The 15,405-nt window shown below is 46.2% G+C and overlaps 1 long non-coding RNA gene across 2 annotated transcripts in view; it reads right to left on the bottom strand.

The window, feature by feature from the left end:
• Positions 1–293: 293 nt before the first annotated feature.
• LOC130630183 (uncharacterized) overlaps positions 294–15,405 on the bottom strand; it is a 51,228-nt gene continuing 36,116 nt past the window's right edge. Inside the window, exons 3-4 of one of the 2 annotated variants that reach the window (XR_008982046.1) lie at positions 2,367–5,400; positions 294–2,020 (exon numbers count right to left, since the gene is read on the bottom strand). This is a non-coding gene — a long non-coding RNA (uncharacterized LOC130630183). Of the gene's footprint in view, positions 5,401–15,405 lie in introns of both variants that reach the window. The other variant, XR_008982045.1, reaches the window with a different exon arrangement.

The following is a 15,405-nucleotide window of genomic DNA, read 5'->3' as shown; positions in this document are numbered from 1 at the left end:
TCGTAGTCCATTGAGAGTGGAAGGAATAGACCGATGGTAACCTGCGCAGGCTCGTAAAACCACGTGATTTTCGTGTAGGACCTTTGTTAGGTGGCAAAGGGCCATATAACAGTCTTTAGAGGCCTCTACACGTAGTTCACTATGTTGTAAGACCATGGCGCGTTGGAAATCGACTTGAGACGTCGTAGTCCATTGAGAGTGGATGAAATAGACCGATGGTAACCTGCGCAGACACGTCGAATCAAGTGTTTTAGGAGTAAAGCCTTTATTAGGCGGCAAGAGACCATGTAACAATCTTTAGAGGCCTCTACGGGTATTTTACTGTTTTGTAAGACCATGGCGCTATGGAAAATAAGTTCAGACGTCGTAGTCCATTGAGTGTAGAAGGAATACACCGATGTTGACCTGCGGAAGTACGTGGAACCACGTGATTTATGTGTAAGGCTTTTATTTAGTGGCAAAGGGCCATATAACAATCTTTAGAGGCCTTTACACGTATTTCACTGCGTTGTAAGACCATGGCGCGATGGAAAACGACTTGAAACGTCGTAGTCCAGTGAGTGTAGGAGGAATAGACCGATGTTAAACTGCGGAAGTACGTGGAACCACGTGATTTACGTGTAAGGCTTTTATTATGTGGTAAAAGGTCATATAGCAGCCCTTAGAGGCCTCTACACGTAGTTCACTGTGCTGTAAGACCATGGCGCGATGGAAAGCGTCTTGAGACGTCGTAGTTCATTGAGAGTGGAAGGAATAGACCAATGGTAACCTGCGTAGACACGTCGAACCACGTGAATTACGTGTAAAGCCTTTATTAGGCAGCAAAAGGCCATCTAACAGTCTTTAGAGGGCTCTACACGTAGTTTACAGTGTTGTAAGGCCATGGCGCGATGGAAAATGTCTTGAAACGTCGTAGTCTATTGAGTGTAGAAGGAATAGACCGATGGTAACCTGCTAAGACACGTCGAATCAAGTGTTTTAGGAGTAAGGCCTTTATTAGGCGGCAAGAGGCCATATAACAATCTTTAGAGGCCTCTACACGTAGTTCACTGTGTTGTAAGACCATGGCGCGATGGAAAACAACTTGAGACGTAGTAGTCCATTGAGAGTGGAAGGAATAGAGCGATGGTAAACTGACTAGATAGGTGGAACCACGTGATTTACGTGCAAGGCCTTTGTTAGGGGGTAAAGGGCCATATAACAGTCGTTAGAGGCATTTACACGTACTTCACTGCGTTAGAAGATCATGGCACGATGGCAAAGGACTTCAGACATCGTAGTCCGTTGAGTGTGGCAGGAATAGACCGATAGTAACTTGAGCATGCACGTGGAACCACATGTTTTACGTGTAAGGATTTTATTAAGGGGCAAAAGGTCATATAACAGCCCTTAGAGGCCTCTACACGTAGTTCACTGTGTTGTAAGACCATGGCGCGATGGAAAACGTCTTGAAACGTCGTAAGTCATTTAGAGTGGAAGGAATAGACCGATGGTAACCTGCACAGACGCGTCGAACCACGAGTTTTAGGTGTAAGGATTTTATTATGCGGCAAGAGCCAACAGTGCTTAGAGGCCTTTACACGTAGTTCACTGCGTTGTAAGACAATGGCGGAATGGAAAACAACTTGAGACGTTTTAGGCCATTTATGGCGGAAGGACTGTACCGATGATAAACTGCGCAGGCACGTGGAACCACGTGTTTTAGGTGTGAGGCCTTTATTAGGCGGCAAAAGGCCATATAACAGTCCTTAGAGGCCTTTACACGTATTTCACTGCGTTGGAAGATGACTTGAAATGTCGTAGTCCAGTGAGTGTAGAAGGAATAGACCGATGTTTACCTGGGCTAACACATGGAACCACATGTTTTACGTGTAAGGCTTTTATTAGGTGGTAAAATGTCATATAACAGGCCTTAGAGGCCTCTACAGGTAGTTCACTGTGTTGTGAGACCATGGCGTGATGGAAAACAACTTGAGACGTCGTAGCCCATTGAGAGTGGAAGGAATAGACCGATGGTAACCTGCGCAGACACGTCGAACCACGTGATTTACGTGTAGGACCTTTGTTAGTTGGCAAAGGGCCATATAACAGTCTTTAGAGGCCTCTACACGTAGTTCACTATGTTGTGAGAACATCGCACGTTGGAAAGCGACTTGAGACCTCGTAGTCCATTGAGAGTGGAAGGAATAGACCGATGGTAACCTGCGCAGACACGTCGAACCACGTGTTTTAGGTGTGAGGCCTTTATTAGGCGGCAAAAGGCCATATAACAGTCCTTAGAGGCCTTTACACGTATTTCTCTGCGTTGGAAGACGACTTGAAACGTCGTAGTCCAGTGAGTGTAGAAGGAATAGACCGATGGTAACCTGCGCAGGCTCGTGGAACCACGTGATTTACGTGTAGGACCTTTGTTAGGTGGGAAAGGGCCATATAACAGTCTTTAGAGGCCTCTACACGTAGTTCACTATGTTGTAAGACCATGGCGCGTTGGAAATCGACTTCAGACGTCGTAGTCCATTGAGAGTGGAAGGAATAGACCGATGGTAACCTGCGCAGACACGTCGAACCACGTGAATTACGTGTAAAGCCTTTATTAGGCGGCAACAGGCCATATAACAATCTTTAGAGGCCTCTACACGTAGTTCACTGTGTTGTGAGACCATGGCGTGATGGAAAACAACTTGAGACGTCGTAGCCCATTGAGAGTGGAAGGAATAGACCGATGGTAACCTGCGTAGACACGTGGAACCACGTGAATTACGTGTAAAGCCTTTATTATGTGGTAAAAGGTCATATGGCAGCCCTTAGAGGCCTCTACACGTAGTTCACTGTGCCGTAAGACCATGGCGCGATGGAAAGCGTCTTGAGACGTCTTACTCCATTGAGAGTGGAAGGAATACACCGATGGTAAACTGCGCAGGTAGGTGATTTACTTGTAAAGAATTTAATAGGCGGTAAAAGGCCATATAACAGCTCTTAGAGGCCCGTACACGTAGTTGACTGTGTTGTAAACAATGGCGGAATGGAAAACAACTTGAGACGTTTTAGTCCATTTATGGCGGAAGGACTGTACTGATGATGAACTGCGCAGGCACGGGGAGCCACGTGATTTACGTGTAAAGCCTTTACTAGACGTCAAAAGGCCATCTAACAGTCTTTAGAGACCTCTACACGTAGTTTACAGTGTTATAAGACCATGGCGCGATGGAAAACGACTTGAAACGACGTAGTCCAGTAAGTGTAGAAGGAATAGACCGATGCTAACCTGCGCAGGCACGTGGAACCACGTGATTTATGTGTAGGGCCTTTGTTAGTTGGCAAAGGGCCATATAACAGTCTTTAGAGGCCTCTACACGTAGTTCACTATGTTGTAAGACCATCGCGCGTTGGAAAGCGACTTGAGACCTCGTAGTCCATTGAGAGTGGAAGGAATAGACCGATGGTAACCTGCGCAGACACGTCGAACCACGTGTTTTAGGTGTGAGGCCTTTATTAGGCGGCAAAATGCCGTATAACAGTCTTTAGAAGTCTTTACACGTAGTTCACAGTGTTGTAAAACCATGGCGCCATGGAAAGCGACTTGAAACGTCGTAGTCCATTGAGAGTGGAAGGAATAGACCGATGGTAACCTGCGCAGGCTCGTAAAACCACGTGATTTTCGTGTAGGACCTTTGTTAGGTGGCAAAGGGCCATATAACAGTCTTTAGAGGCCTCTACACGTAGTTCACTATGTTGTAAGACCATGGCGCGTTGGAAATCGACTTGAGACGTCGTAGTCCATTGAGAGTGGATGAAATAGACCGATGGTAACCTGCGCAGACACGTGGAACCACGTGTTTTAGGTGTAAGGCCTTTATTAGGCGGCAAAAAGCCATATAACAGTCCTTAGAGGCCTTTACAAGTATTTCACTGCGTTGTAAGACCATGGCGCGATGGAAAACGACTTGAAACGTCGTAGTCCAGTGAGTGTAGGAGGAATAGACCGATGTTAAACTGCGGAAGTACGTGGAACCACTTGATTTACGTGTAAGGCTTTTATTATGTGGTAAAAGGTCATATAGCAGCCCTTAGAGGCCTCTACACGTAGTTCACTGTGCTGTAAGACCATGGCGCGATGGAAAGCGTCTTGAGACGTCGTAGTTCATTGAGAGTGGAAGGAATAGACCAATGGTAACCTGCGTAGACACGCCGAACCACGTAAATTACGTGTAAAGCCTTTATTAGGCAGCAAAAGGCCATCTAACAGTCTTTAGAGGGCTCTACACGTAGTTTACAGTGTTGTAAGGCCATGGCGCGATGGAAAATGTCTTGAAACGTCGTAGTCTATTGAGTGTAGAAGGAATAGACCGATGGTAACCTGCTAAGACACGTCGAATCAAGTGTTTTAGGAGTAAGGCCTTTATTAGGCGGCAAGAGGCCATATAACAATCTTTAGAGGCCTCTACACGTAGTTCACTGTGTTGTAAGACCATGGCGCGATGGAAAACAACTTGAGACGTAGTAGTCCATTGAGAGTGGAAGGAATAGAGCGATGGTAAACTGAGTAGGTAGGTGGAACCACGTGATTTACGTGCAAGGCCTTTGTTAGGGGGTAAAGGGCCATATAACAGTCGTTAGAGGCATTTACACGTACTTCACTGCGTTAGAAGATCATGGCACGATGGCAAAGGACTTCAGACATCGTAGTCCGTTGAGTGTGGCAGGAATAGACCGATAGTAACTTGAGCATGCACGTGGAACCACATGTTTTACGTGTAAGGATTTTATTAAGGGGCAAAAGGTCATATAACAGCCCTTAGAGGCCTCTACACGTAGTTCACTGTGTTGTAAGACCATGGGGCGATGGAAAACGTCTTGAAACGTCGTAAGTCATTTAGAGTGGAAGGAATAGACCGATGGTAACCTGCACAGACGCGTCGAACCACGAGTTTTAGGTGTAAGGATTTTATTATGCGGCAAGAGCCAACAGTGCTTAGAGGCCTTTACACGTAGTTCACTGCGTTGTAAGACAATGGCGGAATGGAAAACAACTTGAGACGTTTTAGGCCATTTATGGCGGAAGGACTGTACCGATGATAAACTGCGCAGGCACGTGGAACCACGTGATTTACTGGTAAAGCCTTCATTAGGTGGTAAAGGTCATATAACAGCCCTTAGAGGCCTCTACACGTAGTTCACTGTGCTGTAAGACCATGGCGTGATGTAAAGCGTCTTGAGACGTCGTAGCCCATTGAGAGTGGAACGAATAGACCGATGGTAAACTGCGTAGGCACGTGGAACACATGTTTTACGTGAAAGGCTTTTATTAGGTGGTAAAAGGCCATATAACAGTCGTTATAAGCCTTTACACGTATTTCACTGCGTTGTAACACCATGGCGCGTTGGAAAGCGACTTGAGACCTCGTAGTCAATTGAGAGTGGAGCTAACACATGGAACCACATGTTTTACGTGTAAGGCTTTTATTAGGTAGTAAAAGGTCATATAACAGCCCTAAGAGGCATCTACACGTAGTTCCCTGCGTTGTAAGACCATGGCGCGATGGAAAACAACTTAAGACGTCGTAGCCCATTGAGAGTGGAAGGAATAGACCGATGGTAAACTGCATAGGCACGTGGAACACGTGATTTACGTGTAGGGCCTTTGTTAGTTGGTAAAGGGCCATATAACAGTCCTGAGAGGCCTTTACACGTAGGTCACTGTGCTGTAAGACCACGGTGCGCCAGAAAACGACTTGAGATTTCTTAGTTCATTGGGAGTGGAAGGAATAGACCAATGGTAACCTGCGTAGACACGTCGAACCACGTGAATTACGTGTAAAGCCTTTATTAGGCGGCAACAGGCCATGTAACAATCTTTAGAGGCCTCTACACGTAGTTCACTGCGTTGTAAGATAATGGGACGATGAAAAAGGACTTGAGACATCGTAGTCCATTGAGTGTAGGAGGAATAGACCGATGTTAACCTGCGGAAGTACGTGGAACCACGTGATTTACGTGTAAGGCTTTTATTAGGTGGTAAAAGGTGATATAACAGCCCTTAGAGGCCTCTACACGTAGTTCACTGTGCTGTAAGACCATGGCGCGATATAAAGCGTCTTGAGACGTCGTATTCCATTGAGAGTGGTAGGAATAGACCGATGGTAACCTGCGCAGACACGTCGAACCACGTGAATTACGTGTAAAGCTTTTATTAGGCGGCAACAGACTATATAACAATCTTCAGTGGCCTCTGCACGTATTTTGCTGTGTTGTAAGACCATCGCGCTATGAAAAATGAGTTCAGACGTCGTAGTCCATTGAGAGTGGTAGGAATACACCGATGGTAACCTGTGCAGACACGTGGAACCACGTGAATTACGTGTAAAGCCTTTATTATGTGGTAAAAGGTCATATAGCAGCCCTTAGAGGCCTCTACACGTAGTTCACTGTGCTGTAAGACCATGGCGCGATGGAAAGCGTCTTGAGACGTCTTACTCCATTGAGAGTGGAAGGAATACACCGATGGTAAACTGCGCAGGTAGGTGATTTACTTGTAAGGAATTTAATAGGCGGTAAAAGGCCATATAACAGCTCTTAGAGGCCCGTACACGTAGTTGACTGTGTTGTAAACAATGGCGGAATGGAAAACAACTTGAGACGTTTTAGTCCATTTATGACGGAAGGACTGTACTGATGATGAACTGCGCAGGCACGGGGAACCACGTGATTTACGTGTAAAGCCTTTACTAGACGTCAAAAGGCCATCTAACAGTCTTTAGAGACCTCTACACGTAGTTTACAGTGTTATAAGACCATGGCGCGATGGAAAACGACTTGAAACGACGTAGTCCAGTAAGTGTAGAAGGAATAGACCGATGCTAACCTGCGCAGGCACGTGGAACCACGTGATTTACGTGTAGGACCTTTGTTAGTTGAAAAAGGGCCATATAACAGTCTTTAGAGGCCTCTACACGTAGTTCACTATGTTGTGAGAACATCGCACGTTGGAAAGCAACTTGAGACCTCGTAGTCCATTGAGAGTGGAAGGAATAGACCGATGGTAACCTGCGCAGACACGTCGAACCACGTGTTTTAGGTGTGAGGCCTTAATTAGGCGGCAAAAGGCCATATAACAGTCCTTAGAGGCCTTTACACGTATTTCACTGCGTTGGAAGACGACTTGAAACGTCGTAGTCCAGTGAGTGTAGAAGAAATAGACCGATGTTTACCTGGGCTAACACATGGAACCACATGTTTTACGTGTAAGGCTTTTATTAGGTGGTAAAAGGTCATATAACAGGCCTTAGAGGCCTCTACAGGTAGTTCACTGTGTTGTGAGACCACGGCGTGATGGAAAACAACTTGAGACGTCGTAGCCCATTGAGAGTGGAAGGAATAGACCGATGGTAACCTGCGCAGGCTCGTGGAACCACGTGATTTACGTGTAGGACCTTTGTTAGGTGGGAAAGGGCCATATAACAGTCTTTAGAGGCCTCTACACGTAGTTCACTATGTTGTAAGACCATGGCGCGTTGGAAATCGACTTGAGACGTCGTAGTCCATTGAGAGTGGAAGGAATAGACCGATGGTAACCTGCGCAGACACGTCGAACCACGTGAATTACGTGTAAAGCCTTTATTAGGCGGCAACAGGCCATATAACAATCTTTAGAGGCCTCTACACGTAGTTCACTGTGTTGTGAGACCATGGCGTGATGGAAAACAACTTGAGACGTCGTAGCCCATTGAGAGTGGAAGGAATAGACCGATGGTAACCTGCGTAGACACGTTGAACCACGTGAATTACGTGTAAAGCCTTTATTATGTGGTCAAAGGTCATATGGCAGCCCTTAGAGGCCTCTACACGTAGTTCACTGTGCTGTAAGACCATGGCGCGATGGAAAGCGTCTTGAGACGTCTTACTCCATTGAGAGTGGAAGGAATACACCGATGGTAAACTGCGCAGGTAGCTGATTTACTTGTAAGGAATTTAATAGGCGGTAAAAGGCCATATAACAGCTCTTAGAGGCCCGTACACGTAGTTGACTGTGTTGTAAACAATGGCGGAATGGAAAACAACTTGAGACGTTTTAGTCCATTTATGGCGGAAGGACTGTACTGATGATGAACTGCGCAGGCACGGGGAGCCACGTGATTTACGTGTAAAGCCTTTACTAGACGTCAAAAGGCCATCTAACAGTCTTTAGAGACCTCTACACGTAGTTTACAGTGTTATAAGACCATGGCGCGATGGAAAACGACTTGAAACGACGTAGTCCAGTAAGTGTAGAAGGAATAGACCGATGCTAACCTGCGCAGGCACGTGGAACCACGTGATTTACGTGTAGGGCCTTTGTTAGTTGGCAAAGAGCCATATAACAGTCTTTAGAGGCCTCTACACGTAGTTCACTATGTTGTAAGACCATCGCGCGTTGGAAAGCGACTTGAGACCTCGTAGTCCATTGAGAGTGGAAGGAATAGACCGATGGTAACCTGCGCAGACACGTCGAACCACGTGTTTTAGGTGTGAGGCCTTTATTAGGCGGCAAAATGCCGTATAACAGTCCTTAGAGGCCTTTACACGTATTTCATTGCGTTGGAAGATGACTTGAAATGTCGTAGTCCAGTGAGTGTAGAAGGAATAGACCGATGTTTACCTGGGCTAACACATGGAACCACATGTTTTACGTGTAAGGCTTTTATTAGGTGGTAAAATGTCATATAACAGGCCTTAGAGGCTTCTACAGGTAGTTCACTGTGTTGTGAGACCATGGCGTGATGGAAAACAACTTGAGACGTCGTAGCCCATTGAGAGTGGAAGGAATAGACCGATGGTAACCTGCGCAGGCTCGTGGAACCACGTGATTTACGTGTAGGACCTTTGTTAGGTGGGAAAGGGCCATATAACAGTCTTTAGAGGCCTCTACACGTAGTTCACTGTGTTGTGAGACCATGGCGTGATGGAAAACAACTTGAGACGTCGTAGCCCATTGAGAGTGGAAGGAATAGACCGATGGTAACCTGCGTAGACACGTGGAACCACGTGAATTACGTGTAAAGCCTTTATTATGTGGTAAAAGGTCATATAGCAGCCCTTAGAGGCCTCTACACGTAGTTCACTGTGCTGTAAGACCATGGCGCAATGGAAAGCGTCTTGAGACGTCGTAGTTCATTGAGAGTGGAAGGAATAGACCAATGGTAACATGCGTAGACACGTCGAACCACGTGAATTACGTGTAAAGCCTTTATTAGGCGGCAAAGGGCATCTAACAGTCTTTAGAAGGCTCTACACGTAGTTTACAGTGTTGTAAGGCCATGGCGCGATGGAAAATGTCTTGAAACGTCGTAGTCTATTGAGTGCAGAAGGAATAGACCGATGCTAACCTGCGGAAGTACGTGGAACCACGTGATTTACGTGTAAAACCTTCATTAGGTGGTAAAAGGTCATATAACAGCCCTTAGAGGCCTCTACACGTAGTTCACTGTGCTGTAAAACCATGGCGCGATGTAAAGCGTCTTAAGACGTCGAAGTTCATTGAAAGTGGTAGGAATACACGTCGAACCACGTGAACTACGCGTAAAGCCTTTATTAGGCGGCAACAGGCCATGTAATAATTTTTAGAGGCCTCTACACGTATTTTACAGTGTTGTAAAACCATGGCGCTATGGAAAATAAGTTCAGACGTCGTAGTCCATTGAGTGTAGAAGGAATAGACCGATGTTAACCTGCTCAGGCACGTGGAAACACGTGATTTACGTGTAAACCCTTTATTAGGCGTCAGAAGGTCATATAACAGTCTTTAGAAGCCTTTACACGTAGTTCACAGTGTTGTAAAACCATGGCGCCATGGAAAGCGACTTGAAACGTCGTAGTCCATTGAGAGTGGAAGGAATAGACCGATGGTAACCTGCACAGGCTCGTAAAACCACGTGATTTTCGTGTAGGACCTTTGTTAGGTGGCAAAGGGCCATATAACAGTCTTTAGAGGCCTCTACACGTAGTTCACTATGTTGTAAGACCATGGCGCGTTGGAAATCGACTTGAGACGTCGTAGTCCATTGAGAGTGGATGAAATAGACCGATGGTAACCTACTTGAAACGTCGTAGTCCAGTGAGTGTAGGAGGAATAGACCGATGTTAAACTGCGGAAGTACGTGGAACCACGTGATTTACGTGTAAGGCTTTTATTATGTGGTAAAAGGTCATATAGCAGCCCTTAGAGGCCTCTACACGTAGTTCACTGTGCTGTAAGACCATGGCGCGATGGAAAGCGTCTTGAGACGTCGTAGTTCATTGAGAGTGGAAGGAATAGACCAATGGTAACCTGCGTAGACACGTCGAACCACGTGAATTACGTGTAAAGCCTTTATTAGGCAGCAAAAGGCCATCTAACAGTCTTTAGAGAGCTCTACACGTAGTTTACAGTGTTGTAAGGCCATGGCGCGATGGAAAATGTCTTGAAACGTCGTAGTCTATTGAGTGTAGAAGGAATAGATTGATGGTAACCTGCTAAGACACGTCGAATCAAGTGTTTTAGGAGTAAGGCCTTTATTAGGCGGCAAGAGGCCATATAACAATCTTTAGAGGCCTCTACACGTAGTTCACTGTGTTGTAAGACCATGGCGCGATGGAAAACAACTTGAGACGTCGTAGCCCATTGAGAGTGGAAGGAGTAGACCGATGGTAAACTGCATAGGCACGTGGAACACGTGATTTACGTTTGTTAGTTGGTAAAGGGCCATATAACAGTCCTGAGATGCCTTTACACGTAGGTCACTGTGCTGTAAGACCACGGTGCGCCAGAAAACGACTTGAGACTTCTTAGTTCATTGGGAGTGGAAGGAATAGACCAATGGTAAACTGAGTAGGTAGGTGGAACCACGTGATTTACGTGCAAGGCCTTTGTTAGGGGGTAAAGGGCCATATAACAGTCGTTAGAGGCATTTACACGTACTTCACTGCGTTAGAAGATCATGGCACGATGGCAAAGGACTTCAGACATCGTAGTCCGTTGAGTGTGGCAGGAATAGACCGATAGTAACTTGAGCATGCACGTGGAACCACATGTTTTACGTGTAAGGATTTTATTAAGGGGCAAAAGGTCATATAACAGCCCTTAGAGGCCTCTACACGTAGTTCACTGTGTTGTAAGACCATGGCGCGATGGAAAACGTCTTGAAACGTCGTAAGTCATTTAGAGTGGAAGGAATAGACCGATGGTAACCTGCACAGACGCGTCGAACCACGAGTTTTAGGTGTAAGGATTTTATTATGCGGCAAGAGCCAACAGTGCTTAGAGGCCTTTACACGTAGTTCACTGCGTTGTAAGACCATGGCGCGATGGAAAACAACTTAAGACGTCGTAGCCCATTGAGAGTGGAAGGAATAGACCGATGGTAAACTGCATAGGCACGTGGAACACGTGATTTACGTTTGTTAGTTGGTAAAGGGCCATATAACAGTCCTGAGATGCCTTTACACGTAGGTCACTGTGCTGTAAGACCACGGTGCGCCAGAAAACGACTTGAGACTTCTTAGTTCATTGGGAGTGGAAGGAATAGACCAATGGTAACCTGCGTAGACACGTCGAACCACGTGAATTACGTGTAAAGCCTTTATTAGGCGGCAGCAGGCCATATAACAATCTTTAGAGGCCTCTACACGTAGTTCACTGCGTTGTAAGATAATGGGACGATGGAAAAGGACTTGAGACATCGTAGTCCATTGAGTGTAGGAGGAATAGACCGATGTTAACCTGCGGAAGTACGTGGAACCACGTGATTTACGTGTAAGGCTTTTATTAGGTGGTAAAAGGTGATATAACAGCCCTTAGAGGCCTCTACACGTAGTTCACTGTGCTGTAAGACCATGGCGCGATGTAAAGCGTCTTGAGACGTCGTATTCCATTGAGAGTGGTAGGAATAGACCGATGGTAACCTGCGCAGACACGTCGAATCACGTGAATTACGTGTAAAGCTTTTATTAGGCGGCAACAGACTATATAACAATCTTCAGTGGCCTCTGCACGTATTTTGCTGTGTTGTAAGACCATCGCGCTATGAAAAATGAGTTCAGACGTCGTAGTCCATTGAGAGTGGTAGGAATACACCGATGGTAACCTGTGCAGACACGTCGAACCACGTGTTTTAGGTGTGAGGCCTTTATTAGGCGGCAAAAGGCCATATAACAGTCCTTAGAGGCCTTTACACGTATTTCACTGCGTTGGAAGTTGACTTGAAACGTCGTAGTCCATTGAGTGTAGAAGGAATAGACCGATGTTTACCTGGGCTAACACATGGAACCACATGTTTTACGTGTAAGGCTTTTATTAGGTGGTAAAAGGTCATATAACAGGCCTTAGAGGCCTCTACAGGTAGTTCACTGTGTTGTGAGACCATGGCGTGATGGAAAACAACTTGAGACGTCGTAGCCCATTGAGAGTGGAAGGAATAGACCGATGGTAACCTGCGCAGACACGTCGAACCACGTGATTTACGTGTAGGACCTTTGTTAGTTGGCAAAGGGCCATATAACAGTCTTTAGAGGCCTCTACACGTAGTTCACTATGTTGTGAGAACATCGCACGTTGGAAAGCGACTTGAGACCTCGTAGTCCATTGAGAGTGGTAGGAATACACCGATGGTAACCTGTGCAGACACGTCGAACCACGTGTTTTAGGTGTGAGGCCTTTATTAGGCGGCAAAAGGCCATATAACAGTCCTTAGAGGCCTTTACACGTATTTCACTGCGTTGGAAGTTGACTTGAAACGTCGTAGTCCATTGAGTGTAGAAGGAATAGACCGATGTTTACCTGGGCTAACACATGGAACCACATGTTTTACGTGTAAGGCTTTTATTAGGTGGTAAAAGGTCATATAACAGGCCTTAGAGGCCTCTACAGGTAGTTCACTGTGTTGTGAGACCATGGCGTGATGGAAAACAACTTGAGACGTCGTAGCCCATTGAGAGTGGAAGGAATAGACCGATGGTAACCTGCGCAGACACGTCGAACCACGTGTTTTAGGTGTGAGGCCTTTATTAGGCGGCAAAAGGCCATATAACAGTCCTTAGAGGCCTTTACACGTATTTCACTGCGTTGGAAATCGACTTGAGACGTCGTAGTCCATTGAGAGTGGAAGGAATAGACCGATGGTAACCTGCGCAGACACGTCGAACCACGTGAATTACGTGTAAAGCCTTTATTAGGCGGCAACAGGCCATATAACAATCTTTAGAGGCCTCTACACGTAGTTCACTGTGTTGTGAGACCATGGCGTGATGGAAAACAACTTGAGACGTCGTAGACCATTGAGAGTGGAAGGAATAGACCGATGGTAACCTGCGTAGACACGTGGAACCACGTGAATTACGTGTAAAGCCTTTATTATGTGGTAAAAGGTCATATGGCAGCCCTTAGAGGCCTCTACACGTAGTTCACTGTGCTGTAAGACCATGGCGCGATGGAAAGCGTCTTGAGACGTCTTACTCCCTTGAGAGTGGAAGGAATACACCGATGGTAAACTGCGCAGGTAGGTGATTTACTTGTAAGGAATTTAATAGGCGGTAAAAGGCCATATAACAGCTCTTAGAGGCCCGTACACGTAGTTGACTGTGTTGTAAACAATGGCGGAATGGAAAACAACTTGAGACGTTTTAGTCCATTTATGGCGGAAGGACTGTACTGATGATGAACTGCGCAGGCACGGGGAGCCACGTGATTTACGTGTAAAGCCTTTACTAGACGTCAAAAGGCCATCTAACAGTCTTTAGAGACCTCTACACGTAGTTTACAGTGTTATAAGGCCATGGCGCGATGGAAAACGACTTGAAACGACGTAGTCTAGTAAGTGTAGAAGGAATAGACCGATGCTAACCTGCGCAGGCACGTGGAACCACGTGATTTACGTGTAGGGCCTTTGTTAGTTGGCAAAGGGCCATATAACAGTCTTTAGAGGCCTCTACACGTAGTTCACTATGTTGTAAGACCATCGCCCGTTGGAAAGCGACTTGAGACCTCGTAGTCCATTGAGAGTGGAAGGAATAGACCGATGGTAACCTGCGCAGACACGTCGAACCACGTGTTTTAGGTGTGAGGCCTTAATTAGGCGGCAAAAGGCCATATAACAGTCCTTAGAGGCCTTTACTCGTATTTCACTGCGTTGGAAGACGACTTGAAACGTCGTAGTCCAGTGAGTGTAGAAGGAATAGACCGATGTTTACCTGGGCTAACACATGGAACCACATGTTTTACGTGTAAGGCTTTTATTAGGTGGTAAAAGGTCATATAACAGGCCTTAGAGGCCTCTACAGGTAGTTCACTGTGTTGTGAGACCACGGCGTGATGGAAAACAACTTGAGACGTCGTAGCCCATTGAGAGTGGAAGGAATAGACCGATGGTAACCTGCGCAGGCTCGTGGAACCACGTGATTTACGTGTAGGACCTTTGTTAGGTGGGAAAGGGCCATATAACAGTCTTTAGAGGCCTCTACACGTAGTTCACTATGTTGTAAGACCATGGCGCGTTGGAAATCGACTTGAGACGTCGTAGTCCATTGAGAGTGGAAGGAATAGACCGATGGTAACCTGCGCAGACACGTCGAACCACGTGAATTACGTGTAAAGCCTTTATTAGGCGGCAACAGGCCATATAACAATCTTTAGAGGCCTCTACACGTAGTTCACTGTGTTGTGAGACCATGGCGTGATGGAAAACAACTTGAGACGTCGTAGCCCATTGAGAGTGGAAGGAATAGACCGATGGTAACCTGCGTAGACACGTTGAACCACGTGAATTACGTGTAAAGCCTTTATTATGTGGTAAAAGGTCATATGGCAGCCCTTAGAGGCCTCTACACGTAGTTCACTGTGCTGTAAGACCATGGCGCGATGGAAAGCGTCTTGAGACGTCTTACTCCATTGAGAGTGGAAGGAATACACCGATGGTAAACTGCGCAGGTAGGTGATTTACTTGTAAGGAATTTAATAGGCGGTAAAAGGCCATATAACAGCTCTTAGAGGCCCGTACACGTAGTTGACTGTGTTGTAAACAATGGCGGAATGGAAAACAACTTGAGACGTTTTAGTCCATTTATGGCGGAAGGACTGTACTGATGATGAACTGCGCAGGCACGGGGAGCCACGTGATTTACGTGTAAAGCCTTTACTAGACGTCAAAAGGCCATCTAACAGTCTTTAGAGACCTCTACACGTAGTTTACAGTGTTATAAGACCATGGCGCGATGGAAAACGACTTGAAACGACGTAGTCCAGTAAGTGTAGAAGGAATAGACCGATGCTAACCTGCGCAGGCACGTGGAACCACGTGATTTACGTGTAGGGCCTTTGTTAGTTGGCAAAGGGCCATATAACAGTCTTTAGAGGCCTCTACACGTAGTTAAATATGTTGTAAGACCATCGCGCGTTGG

This window comes from Hydractinia symbiolongicarpus, chromosome 2, assembly GCF_029227915.1.
Source record: "Hydractinia symbiolongicarpus strain clone_291-10 chromosome 2, HSymV2.1, whole genome shotgun sequence".
Taxonomy (NCBI): domain Eukaryota; kingdom Metazoa; phylum Cnidaria; class Hydrozoa; order Anthoathecata; family Hydractiniidae; genus Hydractinia; species Hydractinia symbiolongicarpus.
The sequence above is the reverse complement of the archived record's forward strand: the minus strand, read 5'-3'. Positions and strand labels throughout refer to the sequence as shown.